Genomic DNA, 22,147 nt, shown 5'->3' with positions numbered 1-22,147 from the left:
AGCTATTCACAATATATAATAATGATCTAGACAAGGCAACTAGATGTCATATCTCCAAATTTGCAGATGACACAAAGCTGGGTGGTCGTGTGTGCTGTGAGGATAATGCTGAGAAACTCCAGGATGATTTGGACAGGTTGGCTCATTGGGCAAATGCATAGCAGATGCAATATAATGTGGATATATTTGAGGTTATCCATTTTGGTGGCAAAAACAGGAAGGCAGATTATTATCTGAATGGCAATAGATTGGGAGAAGGGGAAGTGCAACCAGACCTGGGTGCCCTTGTGCACCAGTCGCTGACGGTAAGCCTGCAGATGCAGCAGGCATTTAAGAAGGCAAATGGTATGTTGGCCTTCTAAGTGAGAGGGTTTGTGTTCAGGAAGAGTGATGTCTTGCTGCAGTTATACAGGGCCTTGCTAAGACCACATCTTTAGTAGTGTGTGCAGTTTTGGTCGCCTTATCTGAGGAAGGATGTTCTTGCAATGGAAGGAGTTCAGGGAAGATTCACCAGGCTGATACTTGGGATGGCAAGAATGACGGATGAGGAAAGATTGGGTCGATTGTGCTTGTACTCGCTGGAGTTTAGAAAAATGAAAGTGTATCTAATTGAAAGTTATAAATTTCTGACAGGTCTGGACAGACTAGATGCAGGGAGGATGTTCCCGATGGTCTGGGAGTCAATAACCAGGGGTCACAGTCTAAGGGTAAGGGGTAGGCCATTTACGACAGAAATTAGGAGGAATTTCTTCACCCAGAGAGTGGTGAACCTGTGGAATTCTCTATCACAGAAGGCAGTAGAGGACAATACATTAAATATATTCAAGAAGGAGTTGGATATATTTCTTAAGGCTAAAGGGATCAAGGAGTATGGGGAGAAAGCAGGGGCCGGGTTCTGAATTTGGATGATCAGCCATGATCGCATTGGATGGCAAAGCAGGCTCGAGGGGCCGAATGGCCTACTCCTGCTCCTATCTACTATGTTTCTATGTTTCTATGTTTCTAATCCGAAAGTAGGGTCCTTAATCTAAACAAAGCAAAGTACGAAATATGAGGAGGGAGTTGGATATAATAGATTTGGGAGCTTAATTTAAATGCATGACAGTGGATTGCAATGATTAACGTTTAAGTAATGAAAGCAAGAATTGCAAAAGTTATAAATTCCTTTCTGGTGCAAAAACCGAAAAGAAAAAGCGGCCCAACAATGGATAAGCAAATAAATTTAGGATAGAATTAGCTCCAAAGAGAATCCATATAGAGTTGCCAGAAGTAGCAAGCCTGAGGATTGGGAGCAGCTTAGATTTCAGTAGAAAAGGACCAAGAGTTTGATAAAGAGGGGAAAATAGAGTATGAGAGTAAACTTGGAAGGAACATAAAAGCGGATTGCAAAAGCTTCCACAAGTATCTAAAAAGAAAACGATTAGTGTAGAAAAATGTAGGTCCCTTACAGCCAGAAACGGGCGAGTTTATAATGGGGAACAAAGAAATGGCTGGGCAATCAAACAATACCTTTTTCTGTCTTCACGTAAGAGCACATTAATAACATCCCAGAAATTGTAGGGTACCTGAGGTCTAGGCAGAACGAGGAATTAAATAATTTAGTATTAGTAAAAAAATAATGCTGGAGAAATTAAAGGGACTGAAAGCCGATAAATCCCTAGCATCTGATAATCTGCATCCCAGAGTACCATAATAGGTAGCCATGGAAATTGTGGATGCATCGGTTGTCATCTTCCATAATTCTATAGATTATAGAACAATTTCTGCAGATTGAAGGGTGGCAAATGTAACCCCACTATTTAAAAATAGAGGGAGAGAGAAAACCGGGAACTACAGACCGGTTAGCCTAACATCAGCAGTAGGTAAAATACTGGAGTCTATTATAAAGGATGTGGTAATCGGACACTTAGAAAATATGAACGGGATTAGAAAATGTCAACATGGATTTATGAAAGGGAAATTGTGTTTGACAAACCTACTGGAGTTTTTTAAGGATGTAATTGGTAGAATAGATAAGGGAAACCTAGTGGATGTGTCGCATTTGGCTTTTCTGGTGGCCTTTGATAAAGTCTCATATAACAGTTTTGTGTGCAAAAGTAAGTATATGTGATTGGGGGTAATATACTGGCATGGATTGTTAATTGGTTATAGACAGGAAACAGAGAGTAGGAATAAATGGGTCTTTTTCGGGGTGGCAGGCAGAGACTATTGGGCTACCGCAGAGATCAGTGCTGCGGCCCCAACAATTCATAAAATATACCAATGATTTGGATGAGGGACAAAATGTATTATTGTGAAGTTTTCTGATGACACAAAGCCAGGTTGGATTGTGATTTGTCAGGAGAATGCAAAGAGGCTTCAAGGCGATTTAGAAAAGTTGAGTGAGTGGGCAAATATATGGCAGATGCAGTATAACGTGGATAAATGTGAAGTTATCCACTTAGGTATGAAAAACAGAACGGCAGAGTACTACTTTAAAGGTAATAGATTGGAAAATGTTGATGTACAAAGGGACCTGGGTGTCCTTGTACACCAGTCGCTGAAAGTAAACATGCAGGTCCAGCAACGGTTAGGAAGGAAAATGGCATGTTGGCCTTCATTGCAAGAGGTTTGAGCACAGGATCAAGGATGTCTTACTACAGTTATACAGGGCCGTGGTGCGACCTCACCTTGAGTACTGTGTGCAGTTTTTGTCTCCTTACCTAAGAAAGGATTTATTTGCCCTAGTGGGAGTGCAGCGAAGGTTCACCAGACAGGTTCCTGTGATGGTAGAACTGCCGTATGAGGAGAGATTGGGTCGACTAGGCCTGTAGTCGCTAGAGTTTAGAAGAATGAGAGGGAATCTCACTGAAACGTATAAAATTCTGACAGGGTTTGACTGGGTGCAGGGAGGATGTTTCCCCTGACTGTGGGGACTTGAACGAGGGGTCGCAGTCTGAGTATACGGGGTAGGACATTTAGAACTGAGATGAGGAAAAACTTCTTCATCAGAGGGTGTTGAACCTCTGGAAATCTCCACCAGAGAAGGCTGTGGAGGCCATAGCACAGAATATATATAAGAAGGAGAGAGATAGATTTCTAGACACAAAAGGCACCAAGGGATATGACGAGAGAGTGGGAATATGGTATTGAGATAGAGGAACAGCCATGATCATATTGAATGGTGGAGCAGGCTCGATGGAACGAATGGCCTACTCCTGCTTATATTCTCTATGATAGACCCCGTCTGGTGGAACTGCATTCAGTTCTGGGCAGTGGACCATATGAATGATATGAAGGCCCAAAAATTGCGGTCAGTCTCGATGGAGCTGCAGAGAACTGAGACTTGCTCTTCGGCACTGCTTAGTTGTGGGCAGCATATGACATCACTAAGGCCAGGAGTGCAGCCTACAGCCAATGAGTAAGTGAAGACACGCCCACAAAAGCAGTGAAAACGAAGCCACGCCCACATTAACCTCTTTCAGTCTCTTCCATTTTAATTACATTTTAAAAAACTTTCCAAACTTCTAAGAACTTCTAAAAATATTTAACTAAGTGGTGCTTGTACTTTTTTATATATCCGCCGTTTGTTTTATTTGTTTTCATCAAAACCACAATCTATTGGTCCCTCTCTATACAACCTCTTGTTTTGACACCCAGAAAAGGTCTAACAATGTTTTATATCTCCTACAGGTAATGCTGTTGAACTTCAGAAATACATTCCCAACCATATTTTCAATGTTAATTTCCAGTATCAAAATATATTTTTCAGACATCATTTAGACTGTTAATAAATAAATCTGCTCTCCACGTTATAGAGGGGTTATGTTGTTTGTTATAGAAACATAGAAGATAGGAGCAGGCCATTCGGCCCTGCTCCGCCATTCAACGACATCATGGCTGATCATCCAAACCCTCGCACCCGGTCCCTACAGCGACAGCCATCCCACACAAGCTCTATCCCCGTAACCCCGCGTATTTAATCCCCCCTAACACTAAGGGCCACTTTTTTATCATGGCCAATCAACCTCACCCGCACATCTTTGGAATGTGGGAGGAAACCAGAGCACCCGGAGTAAAACCCACGCAAACACGGGGAGAAAGTGCAAACTCCACACAGGCAGTCACCCAAGGCCGGATTTGTACCTGGGTCCCTGGCATTGATGACGCAACAGTGCTAACCACTATGCCACCGTGCTTCCTTTATGTTGAAAGTACAGAATTGTTCACTGAAATCTGCTAGAAGTTAGAAGGAGTAAGGATACCGATCAGCAATGATTGAATTGAATGGCAGAAACAGGCTCGAGGGACTGAATGGCCTAGTTCGATTCCTATGTTCCTATATGCTAATTATGGTGTGGTTTGCTGAAGTGCTCACAGTATTCCAGGTGTAATATATATCTTGCTTAGGTCGAAATTGGTTGACCAAACAGCCCCCGACACTGAACTAAATTGCCCAGAGTTTTGCCCACTCATTAAGGTAGCAGTGTCCCATTGCAACGGTCTGCTGCTATCGCCAGAATATACAGCTTAGTGCCGTCAGTGGAGTTGGATATCTGGAACTTTATTCGTTCCTGTAACTCATAGATCAATGCAGTTAAAACACGAGGCCGCATTACAGAATCCTGGGGACACCACTTGTCACTTTTTGCCAGTTAGATTACAGACACATTATCGCTACTCTATGATTCGTAACTGCTAATCAATTCAGTACCAATGTCACTAATTTGTCTTCAATTCCATGCGCTTTACCGGACAAATGCTCGACTTAATATTACGATGACTTTTTTCATCTAACTTGTGTATAATTTTGTTAACAACTCAAGTCCCTTTTTAACCAGCTTCCCTGGCATTCCACTCTCCTTAATTTGCATGAATGATTTATTGGTGAACAATTCACAGCGGCATTCTATGCCTCTCCTGGCATTCTCTGAAAGGTCCATCGAGATTTCTGTCAATTTTTTCATACGAGCAGCAACGCCCACTCCCGCTCCTGCTCTGTTGCTGATCACGACACCCATCACTCTTGCTGAAGCCTAATCACACAATCTATTTATCCATCCCAGTCAAGTAATTCACCACTATCCCCTTGGGTTGTTCAATGTGTCAACCAGCACCGCTACCAATTTCCATCCGGATTAATTGTTCACTATTATTATATATATGTACAAAGTGTGAAGTGGAAGGATATACGTGGATCAACATATGTAAGTGAAATCAGGATAACACTTACTACGTAGAAACTAATTTCCAAAATGGGGTTGAAGAGCAGAGGAATCTGGGGGAACAGGGCACAAATCACTAAAATTTGAGACACAATTTAATTAACACATAACAAAACAAAGAACGCCCTGGGATTCATTTCTTAAGGCAGACCACATTGGAGCACTCTCAAAAGTTCTGGTCTTAATATTATAAACTGGATATAGAGGCACTGGAGAAGGTGCAATGTATATTTACTACGATGATACCAGACCTGAAATAATGTAACTATCAGAAGAGATTGAAAAGGCTCGGGCACTTTTCTCTAGGTATATAAAGACGAAGGGGTGATGTGAAAAAGCTCTTTAGGATTATGAACGGGTTTGATAGGGCAGTTGTAGAGAACATTTTTCCACTTCCGTGGGAGACCAGTTCTAAGGTCCATCAACATAAGATCGTCATTGATGAATCTAATAGGGAATCCAGGAAAAACCTCTTTACCCAGAGAGTAGTTAGAATATGGAACTCGCTAGTTGAGGAGAAGGATATGTTGATGGGGTCAGAAGGAGAGGGTGGGAGGAGGATCGTGTAGAGCATAACAGCAGACATGGAATTAATGGGTCGAATGACCTGTTTCTGTGCTGCCGTATAATGTAATGCAAACAAACAAGGCAGTTGCAATCCATGTGGGTGATTGCTGAATTGCTTTGATCTATTGGCTTTGCCTGAGACTTGACTCACAATGGCAACATCTTGAACCTCGCTGAAGCCTCCCGACGTGCTTCCGCATTCTAGCACCTGTGGTAGCACTGTGGCCCTAATCACCAAATCTCAGCGCAGACTCTACTCTTGCTCATCTGTTACCTACACTTACATTCACCCCCTCAACATGATCCACGCTCCTGGTCTCTCCGCAAGACATAGTTGCCTTAAAAACTCCAGTCCCATCCGAGTCTCTTACTAAGATATGCTTTCTCCCTTTCATCCCAGGACCTGTTCATTGAGCGACTCCTTGTCCTCAGTGTTTTCAGTTCCCATGTCAGTTTCTCTCCCCACCCCGTGTGTTCGGAGCTCGGCTGTGTTCCTAAACCTCTCCCTCCTCTAACACCCAAACCCACCATCACCTCCCCTAGAAATTTTCATCTCAGTACACTCCTCTATTCCTAAAGTCATCCACTCAGATGCCACTGATCCTTCAACTCCTTCCCTTGCCCTGCAAAAGAAACCATCCCCTTATCCCGCTCACCCTGCCCTGAACTTGAATTGCATTTTATTTCCTATTATCTCCCATCTCCCCATATGCCCTATCTGAACTCGTTCTGATCACGAACACCACCTCCTGCTCCATTGACACAAGAGAGCACAAGTACCTCCCTGCTCTGCAGAAAGTGCCAGGGAATATTTACCATTCACCTGTGAGGAAGGTAAGGACCTCGGGTTAAAGTTTCATCCAAGGTTTGGTATCTCCACAGTGCATCACTCCCTCAGTACTGCAGTGGGCGTGTCGGCCCAGATTATGAGCTCCAGTGTTTGGAATGGGGCTCGAACCCACAATCATCTGACTCAGAGACGAGAGAGTGATAAACACTTACTGCACTGAACTTCGCACATCACAAAGATGGAGAATTCTAAGATGTTTCTCCACTCGCTTTGATGGGTTATCCCACCATTTGCTTGCAACTTTAGATGCCCTGAAAAGTGCATTAGCGCCTTCTGTCGGCGAACAACGCCATCACAAAAGCAGGTCACTAACATCAATCCCTTTCTATTTCGGTAGAGCTTAAATTCATAGCATGATACCGTCTCTCAGGAACAGAAGTAATCCACTGCACCCATCATGTCTGTGAAAGCTGTGTGAAAGAGCTGTACAATTGTGTCCCACACCCCAGGTTTTAAATTAAAGCTGGACATTAGCGCCCTTCAATACATGTCCAATTGAATCATGAGTGTTCCGGTGGAATCTGTATCCAGCACCTTTTCACTTATTGCTTTACCAATCTTAAAATCATCGGAGTGAAGAAATTCTCCGCCGGTCCCTTCTTGTTCCTTTCTCATTTATTTTAAGTCACTGAGCTCTATTTATGGACCCAGTTTCCAGAGGATACAGATTCTCCCTATTTGCTCAAACTTACCCCTCTTAATTTAGAATACACCAATAAGGTTCTCCCTTAACCTTCTCTGCACAATCGCAGATTCTGCAATCTCTCCACGTAACTGAAGTCCCTCACCCCCGGATCATCCTGGTAAACCTTCACTTTACCCTATACAAGTCCTTGACATCGTTCTTAAAGTTTGGTGCCCAGAACACTACACTATACTCCAGCTGCCAGCAAGTCAATGCTTTATAAATGTTTAGCATGATTTTTACCGTAGAACTTCAGCTGAAACCTGAAATTACCCTGAATGAAGAATCTGGCGTGTATTTACCCGGAGAGAACATCACAATTACCTGCAATGGCGACATAAATTCCCCGGGTAGCGATTATACCTTTTATAAAGATGGGGGCAAACTTCCATTTCCCACTACCAGCAGAGTGTCTGACATTGCGTCAACCAGCAGATATCAGCAAGGAGATTACCAGTGCAAGTATGGATACCTTGTCAACGAGCAATGGACATGGTCCTCACTTAGTCCCTCGGTGTGAGTAACAGTAACAGGTGAGTGAGACGGGCAGCGTTTTTGCAATATCACAACTGGTAGGTTTTTTATTTATCTGGAGAGACTAGGTGAGATGTTTTTGTACCTTAAAGCTGAAAAGAATAAGGGGCGGCTCAATAGAGATGTTCAAAATTATAAGGGTTATCGACAGAGTAAATAAAATAGAAACTGAACCAAAGGCACAGATTTAAGACCATTGGCAAAAGATCCAGAGAGGAACTAAAGAGCACTGTGTTACACGGCGAGATGTTGTGATCTGGAATGCCAAGCCTGGAAGGGTGCTGGAGACATATTCAATAGCAACATTCAAGAGGGAATACATTTTTGATGCATAGTAATGACCTGGACTTGGTTATACAGATCATAAGTCTCAAAGTTGGCAGACGAGAGGAAACTCGGAAATATAGTGAGCAATGAGGAGGACAGTAATAGACCTCCGGAGGACAATTACACAATTCCAAACCAGCGACCTCCACCAACCAGAAGACAAGAGCTTCAGGTGTATGGGAACACCATCACCACCAGGCACCCCTCCCACTCTCAGACCATCCTGACTTGGAAATATATTGTAATTCCTTCATTTTTCATAGCATTAAACCGTGGAACTCCCTGCGGGAGCACTGTGTGAGCACCTTCCCCACACAGATTGCGTCGGATCAAGAAGAATACCCACCCCCATCTTCTCAAGGCCAACTTGATATAGGGAACAAATGACGGCCTTACCATCAGTGGCCTCATCTGGAATGATTCAAAAATATTTTGGGACCACCGAAATAAATCCATTATTTGAAATGCGAATCCGCAGAGTTAACGTGGAGGTTCAGTAATCTTACCACATGTTCATCTTCGCTAAATTAGCAGAAATAGCGATGCCCAATTAAGCATTTTCCTTGTTCCGCCTGTATTCCAGAGTAACTTTTCTGGCCTAATATCTGACTTTGGAAAGAGAATCGAAGCTGATTTATTTTCTTTGACTCTGCCATTTGATTTCCTACATTTCAGCTGTGACTTGAGCTCCAAAGTATTACATTGTCTGTGAAGCGATTTAGGAGTTGCTGAGTTCCTGAAAGGTGCTATATAAATGCAAGTTTTCTCTTGCTTTTAATCAGGTCCCGAACTCCACTTTTGTGGAATCTCAGTCCCCAATGAAAGGACTTCCCTCCAACGTAGCACAATCACTTTTGAGTGAACAAATGACATGAACAACCGCAGATCTATTTCTAATTGTGCTTTCCGTCAATTTTACCTCAGATCCGCTAACAAAGCCAGTGATGTCTCTTGAACAACCGAGTGGGGTGTATGTAGTAGGAGAGAGGGTCACCATTACCTGCACTGTGACCGGAGATTATCGCAATAAAGCCTTCTACTTTGACAGAGATGGCCCAATGCTGTCCTCTAGCCCAATCGTAACAAAGGCAACATTGCAACATTCCTGATTACACAGCGTAACCAAAGAGGGCGGTACCAATGCCAGTATGGAATCTCCTTCAAGGGAAGGCAATTATTTTCCCCGCTGAGTGAGGCTATTACGCTGACAATAGTAGGTGAGTAACAGGGGGCAGAGTTTATTAATATGTCTATGCAACATGCTTGGGATTTTCAAAAATCCATGTGTTATTCACAATACCAAAATGAAATGTTTAACGTTAGGAGAAAGGAATAAAAGCGAATGGCCTTTGATCTCATTGCTCAAAGCTTGACAGGATCCGTGTAACAATGGCCCTGAATACACCGCTGTGCATCTACTGTTATTAACAGCAATACTGAGATATTGCACCTGAAATTTGTCTCGGGTGGAGGAGCAAAAAAGACGAAAGTGAATCGGCTGCACGTTTTTACGCTATCCGATTCCATTGTGTGTGATATTAAACCTACTCGCTCAGCAGAAAACTGGCCGGTGGTCATTTACATTGTCCTGGCTATATCCAGCTCACAGCTTACAGCTCATGGTGGGCAATTGTGAGCAAATCCACCAAGCGGGAAAGAGCTTGTTTCGGGCCGGTTTCACGATATACACTCCGCCCGATTTTACCATTAATTTACTTCAGTACAACGTAAAATCGGGTCGGCTGATTGGGTCACAACCTTTCGGAAATTACTTTCATTTGACTTCAAGGAGAGTATAATAGTCTGGGGTGAAAAGCGGATTGCAGAACCGTTCACGCCCGGCGGGATATTGATTTCTTGTTATCCTCACAGCTCATCCTCACAAACCATTAATATCACTTAACCTTCTGGATCAAACATTTGTGAGAGGGGAGATGGTCAGAGTTACCTGTAGAGCCCGATCTCCATATTCAGGGAGCATGTTCTATTTGTACAGAGGAGGGCAAAATAATCCAATCAAAATGGTCAAAGCCAATTCATGGGAATCCGCGATCATCTTTGACATCACGGACAGCATGGGGACTGGGTCAGAAGATTACTCCTGTGTGTATAAGGGAACAATGTCAGAGCGGCAGATAACCTCAGACCGAAGTGATACCGTGGAGGTAACGGTAATGGGTAAGAATCAATTTTTTCACTGTAATACAATCGGATATCACTGCTTGTCTCTCACATAATGACAATATCGGAGAATGAAACATATGGCCTGCGGTAGCATTACATGGGCGATAGCGATTTGCCGCTCATTTTATGACCCGCCTGATTATGTTTTCCATTTAATTATGTGTACAAAATCAAATTGCGGCCGCCTGATTCAAGGATCCGCCTAAGAAAATGTTTATCACTAGAGGTTCGAACAATCAACGATTAGTGCTACAATGACAGCACGGCGCCAGGGATTTAACCCCACTGAGTGTACTGTCATCTCAAGAAGCTCTGCAAGCTGACAGGAGAATCTGCGTGCTGAGATTTTCAATAAGATCTTGATATGCACGATATTTTAATCTAATTATCTCGTGGGTTTCCATCTCTCTCCCTGCATTGCATTTCGATAGTATTTCAATTCCACGGGACCTTCACCAGCCAGAACGACAAGGGCAGCAGACTCATGGGAGCAACATCCGCTCCAAATTCACCTCCACATAAACACTGTGACTACTAGAGCTGGTCGGAGGCAGGGAATTCTGTGGCGAGTGTCTCACCTCCTGACTCCACAAAGCCTTTCCACCATCTCTTTGCACAAGTCAAGAGTGGGATTGAATACTCTCCACATCTCTGGATGAGAGCAGCTGCAACTCAGGAAGCGTGACACAATCCAAGACAAAGCAGGTCACTTGATTGGCAAATTATGCAGCACTTTAAACAGTCACTCTATCCACCACCGGCACAAAGTGGCTGCAGTGTTTACCATCTACAAGTTGCACTGCAGCAAGTCACCAAGACTTCTTCGGCAGCACCTCCCAAACCTGCAACCTCTCCCACCTAGAAGGATAAGTGCAGGAGGCGCATGGGAACACCACCACCTCCATGTTCACCTCCAAGTCACAAATCAGCCTAACTTGGATATATATCGCTGTTCTTTCATCGTCGGTAGGTAAAAAATTTGAACTCTGACATTGTTTTCCACTTTGACCACACCGGCCTCGCTAAGGTTCAATTAGAAAACCACCCACACCTTCTGAAGGGGAAACTAGGATTGACAGTAGTTGTTGGCCACGCCAGTGACAACCACAACGGTAAAGATAACAATAATTGCGTGCTCACAAAAACGGCTTAATTATTTGAAATGAGTGACTATCAAAGCCTCGCTGATTTTGGTTGCTCTCTGCCTTCCGTTGGTGGAGGTATCTTACTTCTACTGCTGCCGGTCGCTGTTAAGGGAATAATGGAGACTTTTACTCTCTCTGATCTCATCTTCACTTGGGCTAAATTAGCAGCAGTGGGCTTTTCAAAGGAACCTTTTTGTTTTTTCGCTTGTACCCCAGAGTAAAATCTCCGGCCTAAAACCGAACTTTGGAGAGTGAACTGAAGCTGATGTAGGTTCTTTCGCACCGCCATTTGATTTCCTACATTACAACAGCGAAAATACTTTAAAATTACTAAATTGGCTGTAAATTGCTTTGGGACGTTCCAAGATCATGAAAGGCGCTAGAAAAATGCAAGTCTTTTTTTCTTCATAATCGAATCCCCAACTCTCCTTTTGTGGAATCTCTGTATCCGATGTGAAACTGTGCTTCAGCACCGCACAATCATCATTGAGATCCCAACCTTGCACTTTACATGAAAATCCCCAGATGCATTTCTAATTGTACTTTCTGTTTATTTCACCACAGCTCCGCTAACAACACCAGTGATAACTCTTGATCAACCGAGTGGGGTGTATGTTGTAGGAGAGACGGTCACCGTTTCCTGCACCTTGACTGAAGATTAACGAGATAAATTTTTCTACTTTTACAAAGATAATCAATATCTGCAATCCTATCAAAATATCAGAAAGGACAACATTGGAAAAATCCCAGTTACCAGTAAAGGCCAGAGAGGGCGGTACCAGTGCCACTATAAAACCTCTGTCAAGGGAAGACGGTTAGAATCTCATCGTAGCGAGTCTGTGACGGTCACTGTAGCAGGTGAGTGACAGGGATCAATGGATTTTGTATGATTTTATCAAGCTCTTGGAATTTTTATAAAATCATGCTTTAATCATTGGAACAACATGAATGTTTTAATATTAGGATAGAGGAAGAAACCGAATGGGTTTTGAACCTATTGATCAATTCTCGAAAGTATTCATGTAATTCTGGACCTGTGTTCAATTGATGTGAATCCATTACCGACAAAGGGCATTACTGGAGATAAGGCGATGAAACTCGTCACGGGCGGTAGCTCAAAACGGGCGCTAGCGATTCGGCCGCCCGTTTTCAGCCCTGCCTGATAAAGCTTTCCATTTAATTATGTGTATAAAATCGAATCATAAATACTATGTTCAAGGATCCACCTCCAAAAAAATGTCCCACTTCATGTTTAAACTTTAAATTTTATTGCCACAATGAAAGCACAGCGTGTGGGATTTAACTCCACTGAGTGTAGTGTCAGCTCAAGAAGCTTTCCAGATGGGCTGGCCATAACAGATTACAGGTTTCTCTGTCCGAGAACAGAATCTGCGTGCCAAGACTTTCAAAATGATCCTATTATGTGTGATATTTTAATCGAATTACTTTGTGGGTTTCCATATCTCTTTCTTCATTGCATTTCGTCAGCATTTCACTTACACGGGACCTCCACCAGCCAGAAGGACAAGGGCAGCAGGTGCATGGGAACAACATCCACTCCAAATTCACCTTCAAATAAACACAGTGGCTACGAGAGCAGGTCTGAGGCAGGGAAATCTGCGGCGAGTGTCTCACCTCCTGACTCCACAAAGCCTTTCCACCATCTCCTTGCACAACTCCAGAGTGTGATTGAATACTCTCCACATCTCTGGGTGAGAGCAGCTGCAAATCAGGAAGCGTGACACATTCCAAGACAACGCAGCTTACTTGATTGGCAAATCATGCAGCACATTAAACATTCACTCTGTCCACCACCGGCGCAAAGTCGCTGCAGTGTTTCCCATCTACAATATGCACTGCAGCAAGTCACCAAGGCTTCTGCGGCTGCTCCTCCCAAACCAGCGTTCTATTCCTCCTAGAAGGACAAGGGCAGCAGGTACATGGGAACATCACCGCCTCAAAGTTCCCCTCCAAGTCACACACCATCCTGACTTGGACATAGATCGCTGTTCCTTCATCGTTGGTACGTCCAACCCTTACAATTCATTACATTGTTGTGCACTTTGACCACACTGGCCTCACTAAGGTTCAATTAGAAGGCCACCCACAGCTTCTGGAGGGGAAACTAGGGATTGACAGTAGTTGCTGGACATGCCAGCGACAACCACAATGTAATTATAAAAATAATTGTGTGCTCACAAAAACGGCTAAATTATTTCAAAAGTGTAACACTCAAAGCCTCGCTTAGATTGGTTGCTCACTGCCTTCTGTTGGCGGGGGTATCATACTTGCAGTGGTACCAGTCGCTGCTATGGGAATAATGAAGACTTTCACTCTCTCTGATCTCATCTTCACCTTGCTAAAGTAACAGCACTGGGCATTTCAAAGCAACCATTTCCTTGTTCCGCTCGCATCCCCGAGTAAAATCTCTGGCCTGAAACCGGACTTTGGACCGAGAACTTGAGCGGATTTTGGTTCTTTGGCACCACCATTTGATTTCCCACATAACAACAGCGAATACACTTCAAGATTACTAAATTGGCTGTAAACTGCTTTAGGACGTCCCATGGTTATGCATGGCGCTAGAGAAATGCAAGTCAATCTTTTTTTATAATCAATTCCCGAACTCCCCTATTGTGGAATCTCTGTATCCGATGGGAAACTGTGCTTCAACACCGCACAATCATCAATGAGTTCCCAACCTTGCACTGCACGTGGAAATCTGCAGATCCATTTCTAATTGTACTTTATATTTATTTTACCACAGATCCGCTAACTACACCAATGATATCACTTGATCAACCGAGTGGGGTGTATGTAGTAGGAGAGGCGATCACCATTACCTGCAATGTGACCGTAGATTATCGAGACAAATCGTTCTACTTATACAAAGATAATCAATACCTGCAATCTGATCAAATGGTCAGAAAGGACAACATTTTAACAATCCCGGTTAACAGTACTGACCAAGGAGGGCGGTACCAGTGCAAATATGGGACCCTCGTCAATGGAAGGTGGTTAGAAACTCAGTGCAGTGAGTCTGTGATGGTCACTGTAGCAGGTGAGTGACAGGGAGCAGAGGATTTTAGTATTTTTCCAGCACTCTTGGTATGTTTATAAAATCATGCTTCTATCACTGTAACTGAATTAATGGTTTAATATTTGGAGAGAGGAATAAAACAGAATTGGTTTTAAGAACATAAGGATATAAGACACAGGAGCAGGAAAGGCCATTTGGCCCTTCAAGCTTGCTCTGCCATTCAGTAGGGTCATTCGCAATCTTCTACAGCATCTCCACTGTCCTGCACTATCCACATATCCCTTGATTCCCTTAATATTCAAAAATCTATCTACCTCTGTCTTGAATATACTCAACGACTGAGCCTTCACAGCCCCATGGGGTACTGAATTCCAAAGATTTGTCATCCAGCCAGTGTAAAAATTTCTCCTCATCTCATTCCTAAATGGCCGAAACCTTAACCTGAGACTGTGGGCCTTGGATCTAGACTCATACTTCTCCACATTCTGTTCCATTTGCCCTGTCCCTGCCAACTCACTTTGCCTGTCTATATCACCTGGAAGCCTTCTTGCATTCTCCTCACACCTTAAGTTGCACCAGCTCTGTATCATCAGCAAACTTGAATATATTACAATTGGTCCCCTAATCCAAACCATTGATGTAGATTGTGAAAAGCTGAGGCCCAAGCAAAGATCCTTACATAACCCCACTTGTTACAGCCTGCCAACCCGAAAATGAATCTTTTATTGCAACTCTCTGTTTTCTGTCCGTTAACCAATCCTCAATACATGCAAATATATTATCCCCAATCCCATGAGCCCTAATTCTGTTTAGTAACCTCGTGTTTGGCACCTTATCGAATGCCTTCTGAAAATTCAAATGCACCACCTCCACTGATTCCCCCTTATCAATTCTGCCATTTACAACTTCAAAAAACTCCACCAGATTTGTCATACATGATTTCACTTTCATAAATCCGTGTTGACTCTGTCAATGATATTTGTATTTTCTGAGTGACCTATTACCATTTCCTCAATAACAGATTCGAACTATTTCCCTACTACTGATGTCAGGCTAACTGGCCTGTAGTTCCTCGTTTCCTCTCTCCCTCCTTTCATACATAGTGGGGCTAGGTTTTAATCTGATTCCTCAACTCTTGACAGGATTCATGTAACATGCCCTGCAATCACTCGCTGTGCACCTGCTCACCGCAAAGAGCATTACTGGAGATAGTGTGACATTCCTCACGGGAATTAGCGTAAAACAGGCGAAAGCGAAACAGCCGCCCGATTCACACCCGACAGATTTCTGATTCCATTGCAGGCAATTGAAATGGAAATCCGGCGATGTGTAAAACGTGCTGATGTTGAGCTATCGCCTGCTTTAGGCTACTGTACAAGACGAATTTATACTCCATTGCGTCTGAATGTTGTGCATTCAATCCCGACGAAATACATGAGCTCACAGTCCATGGCGACACTTGGAGGGTAACTTTAACCACATCCTCCAGGTGGAAAAGAGGCGGATAGGGATCGACCTTCCATTTTACTCTCCGCCCAATTATACCCTCCATTGACTTAAATGGAATCTAATATCGTGCTAGTTTACCATTGTCCCTGTGACTGAGTACTGAGGGAATGCTGTTTGATGGAGCTGAGAGATTGGATATTTAGCGATGTGAAGACAACACATTCTGACAGGGGGCGGCCGGCTATCTCTTAAAATCACGCAAAATCTGACCCTGATTTCCAATTTTACTCACTAAATGTCTGGAACTACCACAGTGGAATGTTTAACGTCAAATGGCTTCTTCCTGCCAAAGTTTTAACTCCACTGAATGTATGGTCACCTCACGAGGCACCGCCAGTGTGGGTGGCCTTGTCAGATTACAGATTCTCAGTCAGATAACCGAAACAGTGGAATGAGATTTACAAAAACATCCTGATACGCAAAATATTTTAACTTAAGTACATTTAAGGTTTCATATCACTCAATGGATTTCGTCTGCACCTCGAAATCCCTCGAATTCCATCATAAAAAAGGACGATGGCAGTCGTAGCATCTGAACAGCATAATCTCCTAGTTCCACCTCCAAGTCACACACCATCCTGACTTGGAAATATATTTGGCGTTCCTTCATCGTCGCTCGCTCAAAATCTTGGAAGTCCATACCGAACAGCATTGTGGGAGCATAAATGGGTTAAAGAAGAAGACTGACCATCATCTTCTCAAGGGCTACTGGGTTCGGGCACTAAATGCCAGCCTTGCCAGCGAAGCCCACATCCTACAGCCGAGCAACTCTGCACTGCCTGATGTGAAATGTAAATCCACACAGTTTATGGGAGTTGTTCACTATTTTTATTCAGGTTATGGCTCGACTAATTTAGCATAAATGTGAATTTCAAAGGAAAATATCTTCTCCTGGTATCAAAGATGGTAATTTCAGCGATAAGCCCAGATTTTGGAACAAGATCCCCAACTGATTTATTTTCTTTTTGAAACCATCAGTTCCCTTTTTGTCGAATCTCAATTGCCGATACGAACATTTCAATTAAACACGTCACAATCGTTATTGAGTTACCAGCCTTTCATGGCACAAGAACATGCAGAAATCCATTTCTGTTGTTCTTTACATTCATTTACCACAGATGCAGTAACAATACGAAATATATCAACGTGGAAGAGTGTGACATGATATATTTGGTACGAAGAACGAGGAGAGACAATAAAAACTAAAAGCTACAACGCTAAAGTGTATGTGTATCCAGAGAAATCTGGAGGTATTTGTGCACACATTGTTGAAGGTGGCAGGGCAGGTTGACAAAACGGTTATACAAGCATACGGGATCCTGAACTTCTTAAATAGCAGCATAAAGTACAAAAGCAAGGATGTCATAATAAACATTTATAAAACACTTGTTCGGCCTCAACTGGAGCATTGGGTCTAATTCTGGGCACCGCACTCTAGGAAGGGTTGGAAGGCCTTAGAGAAGGGCAGAGAAGGTTTACGAGGACGATTCCAGGGAGGACGAACCTCAGTTCCGTGGATAGAGTAGAGAAGCTGGGGTAGTTCTCCTTAGAGCAGAGAAGGTGGAGAGGAAGTTTGATTTGTACAATCAGACCTGCGTCCCCTGGTTACCTACCTTGCTGTTACTGGAAAAACGTTCTCCTTATTTAATCTATCTAAACGCTTCATGATTTTGATCACCTCTATTAAATCTCTACTCAACCTTCTCTGCTCTGACGAGTCAATCACAGCTTCTCCAGTCTCTCAATATAACTGAAATCCCTCTTCCCTGGAACCATTCTGGTAAATCTCCTCTACACCATCTGTAAGGCATTGACATCCTTCCTAAAGTGTAGTGCCCTATTCTGGGACACAGTATTCCTACATGGCGTCTAACCAGTGATTCCTACAGCTTTAGCATATCTTCTTTGACTTTGTAGTCTAAGCCTCTGTTTGATACAGCTTTTCTTTAAATGTAACCTCAGCCTATCCCGCCACATTCAAAGACTTGTGCATGTGCTCCCCAGGTCCCTCTGTTCCTGCACCACGTTTGAAATTGTACAATTTCGTTTAAACATTCCCTCTTAATTATTTCTACGAAATTGTGTCACTTCACACTTATCTGCATTAGATTTCATCTGCCATGTTTCTCTCAATTTCACCAGTCTCTCTATGTAATCCTGAAATAAAAACAGAACATGCTGTAAATACTCAGCAGGCCAGGCAGCCTCTGTAGAGAGAGAAACAGTGTTAACGTTTCACATCGATGATCTTTCCTCAGAACTGGAAAACTTAGAGTTATAAAACATTTTAAGCAAATGCAGAGGCAGTGAAATGGGGAAGGGAGGAAAGATCAAATGGGAAGGTCTGTGTTAGGTTGGAAGGCAGGAAAGATTAAATTACAGTAGGTCTGATTGTACAATGCAAAAGGAGATGGTATGGGACCAGTAAAGAAACAAAAGCTGGGTCTAGAGGAAGTGTAAATGGGAATAGCAGAATCATGTCCCCTTGATGTGTGTTGATATCATCCTCACTGCTCACTATATTTTCGACTGTCTTGTCTTCTCCAAACGTTTCAGTTATCCCCTGTGTACACAAGCCCAGCTCATTCATATTTTGGTTCTCAAGAATAAGTCTATATTGCATTTTGAATCGATGGTCACTACTTGTTCCTTTCGAATTACAGGTCTACCCAAACCAAATATATCAATGGATTCCAATGTTCTTGTGAAGGGTGGAGAAGTCACCTATAACTGTACAAGCTCACGGGAGCTTCCTGGCATCACATTTTACTTATACAGACATGGAGAAACGAATCACTCGGATGTCCAGCATGCTGCTGCAGGGTGTAATTCTCTCACCTTCACCATCAGGAATATAGGTCATTCCGATGGAGGAAGTTACACCTGCCTGTACAAAGCGGATGTGAGCGGAAGGCGGCTAACATCGGCTCTGAGTGACCCTGTACATATAACTGTAGGAGGTGAGTGAGATTCACAGAGTCACTGTATTTATCGGACCCCAGCACAAGGGGTGCTTGCATCATAGTTAGTGTGCATCAGTTGTTCTGTTTAAGGATTAAAGCTGGCATGTAAATGACATCAATATGTTAAAATTCTTATTGGATGTTGACTCATAGGCTGCCCACTTTACACCCCGTCATACAGGACTGAACAGGTGGGCGATGTGACATTGCCCACTTTTATGCCAGTGCTCGAATACCCCTTGACTCTTATTCCATTAAGTGTTTGCTACTTACTGCGTGACTGATGGCAGAACTAAAGCGCTAACCATTGGATGGTTTTACTTCTCCAACTCCGATTAAAAGTTTGATTCACTCGCTTTCTTCTGTAGTTCCTCATCGATTCTATAATAGTGCAAGATTAACCCTAGGGAAGCTGAGAAAAAAAAATATTCACGTCACCGACTTTAACAAAAGGTCATTTTAACCTGGTAAGCAATAAGCAAAACAAACAATCTGCTGTTTGAAATATACAACAGTTCAGTCGGCGTCTGTGGAGAGAGCAGGATGTTGTGACAAAGGTCCGCACCTAAAAAATTAGCTCAACTCATTCTTTCCTCGCATGCGCAGTTTTGACCCAATGACCAGAATGAAACTTACAGAATGAAACTGACTAATTTACGTGCAATCTGTTATATTTTTGCCGCCAGCTGGGAACAGTCACTTTGTCCCAGAACACGGTTAATATTAAATGAAAGAATCAAAGAATGAACGAGGCAACTAATCAATCGAACAATGAGAATCAGCTTCGTGCTGCGTCATGTTCTCCCAATGCATTGTGACGTCAACTGCATGCCAAACCCCCGCCGACTTTATTACTGATTCGCTGATTTTGCAGCACTGATTTAATGCGGGTCATTTATTATAAAAAACAGAGGAGGAGAGAACGACTTTGAACATCTGAGGCACGTTTTCGAAACAGTGAAAATCCAAGGAACCGCTAACATTAAGTATCGCGAGTGTTGGAAATGCTATGCCATTTTATGTGAAGAGACAAGGGAATCTGAGGTCGTTCTCCTTAGAGCAGAGAATGTTAAGGGGAGATGTAATAGAATGGTTCAAAATTATGAGGGTTTACGATAGAGCAGATAAGGAGAAACTGATTCTACTGGCAGTAGGGTCGATAACCATAGGGCACAGATTAAAGATCACTGGCAAAACACAGAGGTGAGATAAAATTATTAAATAAACAAGCGAGTTGTTGTAATCTGGAATGCACTGCCTGAAAGTGAGGTGGAAGCAGATTAAATAGTAACATTCCAAAGGGAATCGGATATATACTTGAAAGTGAGAACAAAATGCAGGGCTGTGGGGAATGAGCAGAGGTGTGATACTATTTGTATAGCTCTTTCACAGGCACGATGGGCCAAATGGACTCATTCTTTTCTGTGCAATTCTATGATATTATATCAACCTTTTAATTTCTTATGTATTTTTTCTGCTTTGGAATTCACTCCGGATCCACTGCCTATCGGTGGCTTCTGTTAAGCTGCAGACTATCTATTTTTTGTAGGAACTGTTGTTTAACTTGGTTACGCTGTGTCCCTTTACCTCACTTAGATAAATCCTTTGCGCTGGAGGCTGGTGTTGGCTCTGCTGTGGGTCTGATTCTCATCTTTGTTCTGTTGGGTGTGTGCTTCTGGAAGAAAGGTGGGTTAATCAACATGCATTATCCGTTCATTACAGACACGCAGACCATGCTTACAGCCGCCTCTCCATGAACACAGTACTGACAACCTCCTCCAACCATCTCCCACTTCACCCATAAGCTCGGACTGTAAATATTTGGAAATCGTAGACTGACAGGCGAAATAGCGAGGGTCGAAGCAGAAAGGGTCCTGGGTAGAAATGCGTCTTTGGTGGAAGCACATAACGGGAGTATTTTAAATAGCCGCCTGTTATTTGCTCCATCCGATATTTAGTATCATTGATTTCAATAGAATGTAGATTTTAACGTAGAATGGGCGGCTCAACGCTACTGCTAATTTTGAGCAACTGCATTACTGGGGTACAAATGTGTCTTACTTGATCGTGCAAGATGGATGATATCGCATTTGCCACCTATGGTGTTCCCCATGTATGGAACTGAATGTCCTGTGGGGTGTAGAACATGCAGAGTGAGCGATACCGCCCATTTTCCTTTACCAGTCAAGTGGAATTCCAACCCACAGTGTCACATTGTAACGAATGAATCGAAAAACTCGGTATTCTTAGTCTGGAAGGAGACGGCTGAGAGGTGATGTTGTGGAGGTGGTTAGGGTAGTACATGAGTATGGAGGAGGAAAATCTGCAACACAGCATGGAATGAAATTATAGTTTAGCGGAGCAGGAGATGGGCGCTGTGTACAATGGAGATCCTGCCTGAATTCGACCGTTTCCCACCGGTGGGTTAATTTAAAAGTACCCCCTTCGGGTTCCTTCATAAAACATTGGGTGGTTGTGTCGGGGCAGTTATGGTGCTGGGGCACAGGTTTCTGTGTCCAAAAGACCTTTTCAGCTCATTGGCTCTACTCTTATTCCTATTTTCTAAACCATTATTTGGCTCAGATTTCTAACACTTACATTTTCTTCTCAGGGAAGTGGAGAAGCAGCAGAGAAATGAGATGAGATCATTGACTGTTGAATTGTCAATTACAACCACACCTGGCCAAGATAAAACTCAGATGCAGATGTTCAGGAATAATTGTACCCTGTATACTTCACTTCCTTTTCATATTAGAAAGAAACTCCCCCACTCACACTCACGCACACACTCCAACAGGCAATTAGATGTATATACATACATACACTCACAAATTCATATACATATACACAGACTGGTATACATAATCACATATATTCACACACAAGGACACATATATTTTCTCATACGTTCAGTGAAAGACACAGATACACGCTCATAATAAAGCATACACTCAAACTCAAACACACACATATTAAAACACACATGCACACACTCAAACACACAATCATAATAAAACACACACACACTCAAACACACACACAATCACACAAACTCAACCATATTCAAACACTAATCCAGGCAGTTTTCACTTACTTCAGTAATTTTGTTTGCATCTGCACTACATCCCTTTAAATGTGT

The 22,147-nt window shown here is 42.9% G+C and overlaps 1 pseudogene; it reads left to right on the top strand.

Annotated features, from left to right (window-relative positions):
* Nucleotides 1-7,680: 7,680 nt before the first annotated feature.
* LOC147087153 (Fc receptor-like protein 5) lies at nt 7,681-20,765 on the top strand (annotated as a pseudogene).
* The last annotated feature ends 1,382 nt before the right edge of the window (nt 20,766-22,147 follow it).

Source organism: Somniosus microcephalus, unplaced genomic scaffold, assembly GCF_052327205.1.
Source record: "Somniosus microcephalus isolate GS21.2 unplaced genomic scaffold, FLI_Smic_1.0 unresolved_chr6, whole genome shotgun sequence".
NCBI lineage: Eukaryota > Metazoa > Chordata > Chondrichthyes > Squaliformes > Somniosidae > Somniosus > Somniosus microcephalus.
The sequence above is the reverse complement of the archived record's forward strand: the minus strand, read 5'-3'. Positions and strand labels throughout refer to the sequence as shown.